We start from the raw sequence: 5010 nt of genomic DNA on the forward strand, positions 1-5010 counted from the left end.
GTTAAGGCTAACCGGCCATTGACCTTCTTCTGTCCTGGATGCACACGCATTGCCCGAACTCTTACGGGTCTCGGTAAGATTGTCTGCCGCGAGTAATGAGTGTAATGCGCAAGGGCATTACAAATCTAGTGTGTGGACGCTATGTTCGGAATGTGGGTCTCACGGGGAGCGTGCAAGGGATAAATCCCTGCAGTCGCACTATCTTCTGTGCCCTCGGTGGCTCAGATGGATAGAGCGTCTGCCATGTAAGCAGGAGATCCCGGGTTCGAGTCCCGGTCGGGGCACACATTTTCAACTGTCCCTGTTGGTGTATATCAACGCCTGTCGACAGCTTAGGGTCTTGATTTAATTATCATTTCACAACAACAAAGTGTCGACGATCAGATTACTATCTGCGGAAGAAAAATGCTTTAAAGCTACGCTTAGTACGCGTATAGATATGGGCGAGGGTAGGCTAGGGAAGAAGATGAGATGGAAACGTGTCTCACGAATTTATGGTGAAGTTTCATCCATACGTAATACACTATAACCTACTAAAGGGCTTCTGTGGAGGTATTATACCCCCTGCATTCTTATCTTGGGGACGCTGGTAGAAATTTGGTGAAATGTAAGGACAATTCCGGAATGCAACGTAAGGCACTCACAGCGTATAAAATAAAATTTACTATTGGGGTATGACACCCCTAGAACTCTTAGGGATGAATGGTTAACATGAAAAAAATCATTGTTAGCGTATTGCATTAGTGTCGACAGTGTATTCTTGTGTATTATAAGTTAACTATGACAACCCCTAAGAGATATGTCATATCCGTCATGACGTTACAACTTTCGGGGATGATGGGATGCGTTAAATGCCTCAGTTTGAGGTAAGGGATTCTACTCCGGAAATGACAGAGGCGAAAATCGTTTTGATACGTCTGGCAGTGGAATATATACAGCAATACTGTTGTTGCTAATGCTTTACGACAGGCAACTTTCAGGGGTGACAGAAAAAAATCTGCAGTAATCATGGGCTCTAAAATGCAGTTCTTAACAGGTATGAGCACTTGTTCATCTTTGCTACTATAAAAAATCTACCCCCTCTGATAGTTGCCTACCCTTCAATATTAGCAACAGCAGTACCGGCACTGTATTCCACCGAAAGAGGTATAACAACGACTTTCCCTTATAACTTTCGACTCGGTCGTTTCCGAACCAGGGACTCTTACCTAAGACTGATAGTTTTACCCTTCTGCATCATCCCTGAAAATTTGTAACATCACATGGAGCCGCCCTGTATAGCTCCTAGGAAGGGCAAATGAAGTAGTCTGCCAGCTCGAAGAGATACAGTGGCGAAGAGATCGAGGTTAAAAAAAAAAAATTGTACAGAATTGACCGCTGTTAGAGTTGAATACACAGTCTTTATGCCCACCACAAGAAAGTTTAGGAAAAAAATAGATTTCGTTAATTGTTGTTATCTTTTATCAACAACACTTTTTAAATGGGTACTGCCGCGTAACTGATGTCCAGAATCTGAAAATATGTTTTAGAATAGTCTTAGTAACACCAGCGGATTTTCCAAAATCAAGGAGACCCACTTTACGAATATAAAAAAATTTAAAATACTAATTGCATTAGCTGTTGTTAAGTTATATTTGCAAAATACTTTTTAAAGGTATGTTGATGTGTAAAAGAGTTCTGAACGTGAAAATATGAATATGAATAATCATCTTGTGGTGCAGTTCTTCTTGTTGTCTCCGTGCTTGCTAAGAAAATGGGATGAGAAGTTCCGCCTTATGCAATACACCTTATTTCTTTTGTTTCACCCATACATGTTTCAGCACTTTTGTGCTATCATCAGTGGGTTCTATTTATTTTTAACTGTAAATTTGTTGTTAACATATTAATATTTTCGTCGTTTACAACATTATGTAAAAGTTGCATTTATAACTTAATTGGCGAAATGTAACATACCTTACATTATATTATTGTCCTCTTGTTTTGGTAGCTGTTATGCTACACAATATACAACATGTCATCTGCAAACAGCAAAACGTAATTTATTTTCTATTTGTTATGTATTTACGAACAGAAATAAGACTGTATCACGTTTTCTTTCTGTAACTTACAGTTTTGAAGTTGTGGTAGGTTTTCCTGTTTTGTTGGCGAAGTAAATGGGCTTACTTCTTTGCCTGTGTTCGTGTGGCAATGCAGTTTATCGATTATTCAAAACATAGGCGGAGTTTTCGCTGCCATTACGTGTTGTTGTGGTTGTGTGGCGTTCATTTGTTTCGTAGCGTGTTCTGTTGGCTGAGGCGCGCGAGTTTGAGTTGTATTAGGTGTCAGTTGTGTGTGGTTTATGTGGGTTAGTCTGTGTGTGATGAGTACTGGAGCAGAGAGGGGTGTGTGTGTCTGTGTGTGTGTGTGCGTGTGTGTGTGTGTGTGTGTGAGAGAGAGAGAGAGAGAGAGAGAGAGAGAGAGAGAGAGAGAGAGAGAGAGAAGGAGATAGAAAGAAAGAAAGAAAGAAAAGAGAGAGGATTTATGTGTGTGTGTGTGTGTGTGTGTGTGTGTGTTTTACTTGTACAGTTCTTCTATTGTGGTGAAGAGAGTTTTGTTGCACAGTGATGTGTATTCATTGAGTACTTTCTTTCCTTGGGCTATTGATTTTTGGATGTGGTAGTTTTCTTCTATAGTTAATTTTTGGTATAGGCTGCTGCTGGTTTTTAGGATGTGAAGGTCAGTTTCAATGTTTGTTGGGTGGTGGTTGTGTGCTACCAGGTGGTCTGCAAATGTTGAGTGTGTGCTATTGCTTTTCAGTGCTCTGAGGTGTTCATTATATCTGGTTCTGAAGGTCCTGCATGTTTGGCCCACATATACAGATTGACAGCAGTTGCAAGTAAGTTGGTAGATGCCAGACTGGCTGTATTTGTCAGTGTTGGTGGTAATTCTTCCAAATCTGCTCTGTATTGTGTTGTTGGTTCTGTATGCTATGTTGAGTCCTTGTTTCTTTAGTATATTAGCCACCCTGTGTGTGACTTTGTTGTTGTAAGTCATTATGTGCCATTTGTTGCTTACTGTCTGCCGATTTGTTGTGTGATGAGTTGTGTTTGTATGTATGTGTGTTTCATGGTTATGTGCTGTTTGTTTTTGTATTTTGTGGTTTATTTTGTCTATTCTCTTTGCATCATATCCATTCTCCTGTGCAATTTGTTTTATTGTGTTCAGTTCTTGTGTGTAGTCATGCTTATTCATGGGTATTTTGTTCAGCCTGTGGAGTAAATATCTGAAGCTGGCTTCTTTGTGGGTTATGGGGTGATTGGATTGGTTATGAATAATGGTGCTGGTGAGTGTGGGTTTTCTGTAGATTGTGAATTCATGTTTGTTGTTCCTCTTGTGTATAGTGAGATCTAAGAAGTTAAGTTTTTCATCTGTTTGTGTTTCTATGGTGAATTGTATTTGTGGGTGGATGGAGTTTATGTTATCATGACGTTCTTTTATGCGGGACAGTGGTTCATCTATTAAGCAAATTATGTCATCTACGTATCTGTACCAATATATTATTTTGTACTGTTTTGGTATTACTATTTTGTCAAAGATTTGTTTTTCTATTTGGTTGAGGAAAATGTCAGCTAGGAGGCCACTGATTGGGGATCCCATGGGTAGTCCATCTTGTTGAGAGTAAAATCTGTTGTTGAATGTGAAGTAGTTCTGTTCTGTGATGAGCCTGAGTATGGCTAATATTTCTTGTATGTTTGTTGTGGGTATGTTTCCTTGCAGTTGGAGGTTTCTTTCTATTATGTTGATGGTTTCTTCTGTTGGGATGTGTGTGTACATTGAAATTATATCAAATGAAACCAATGTTGCTGTGTTTGGTATGTTTTCATTTTTTATTTTTTCTATTAAGTCACTTGAGTTCTTTAGACTTCTGTTGTCAGTATATTTGTATATTGTCTGTAGCAGAGTGTGTGTGTGTTTGGCTAAGTGGTATGTTGGTGCTTTGGTGAAGTTAATTAATGGACGTATGGGTATTCCGGGTTTGTGAACTTTAGGCAATGATTTTAGGGTGGGGGCCTTGGGATTTTTCTGTATCATTTTTTTAATCTGTGTTTCTGTGAAAATTGTTTCTATGTTTCTCAGGGTTTTCTGTAACTTGCTTTGGTATCGGTTTGTTGGGTCACTTGTTAATTCTGTGATGTTGTTGCTTTGGATGAATTCTAATGTTTTGTGAATGTATTCCTGTTTGTTTATGACTACTATTGAATTACCTTTGTCAGATTTTGTGATGATGGCATTTTCTTGTGTTAATTTATTCTGTAGTTTGCTGTAGGTTTTTTCTTCAGGAGTCCTAGTGTTTTCTTTTATGGTGGTTTTGTTCTCTTTGATTATATTTCTTATTTCCTCAGCAACTAGTTCTCTTGTTAGGTTTGCATTAAATTCAGGTGTGTTTAGTGTTTCTTGTTGCTTTATGATGTTTTCAGTTTCTGTTATGATATTTTCTACTGTCCTATGTGACACCAATGTGTTAATGTTATGTTTGGGACCCTTTTCAAGTAGGCTGCTTTCTTGTTCAGATAATTTTATGTCTGTTAGATTAATCACTCTTTTGTGAAAGGTGTGTTGGTTGTATTGGTGGTGGGATTGGTGGGTGTTTGTGCGATTTAACATTTTTGTGAGTTTGTTTTTTTGGATTGTCTGTTTTCTTCCTATTATGGTCTCAGTGTATGTTCTAACCCTGTATATTAGTTCGTCAAAAAATGGTGGGTATGTTATGTGGTTGGCTAATTCTAAATGCAATCTGTATAATTCAATATTCAGAGTCTGTTTTTTGGAATACAAAGACCGGATTTCTTGCTTTATCCACATGATTTCTGCCTTACGTTTTGTCTGCTGAGCTGCTAGTGACATGTTGTTTACAGTTATTGTTACATAGTTAGGTACAATTTTATATGCCAAACATAGTTTATTGAACTTAATGTTGAGTATGGTTTTATGAAGTCTGATGGTTGTGTTCTGATATTTGTTGAAGAGCTG

General features: G+C 38.3%; 1 non-coding gene across 1 annotated transcript; it reads left to right on the top strand.

The window, feature by feature from the left end:
• The first annotated feature begins 209 nt into the window (after nucleotides 1-209).
• Trnat-ugu (transfer RNA threonine (anticodon UGU)) lies at nucleotides 210-284 on the top strand. The gene has a single exon. It is a non-coding gene; the product is annotated as a tRNA-Thr (tRNA).
• Nucleotides 285-5010: the final 4726 nt, after the last annotated feature.

Source organism: Schistocerca cancellata, chromosome 3 (genome assembly GCF_023864275.1).
Source record: "Schistocerca cancellata isolate TAMUIC-IGC-003103 chromosome 3, iqSchCanc2.1, whole genome shotgun sequence".
Lineage (NCBI taxonomy): Eukaryota > Metazoa > Arthropoda > Insecta > Orthoptera > Acrididae > Schistocerca > Schistocerca cancellata.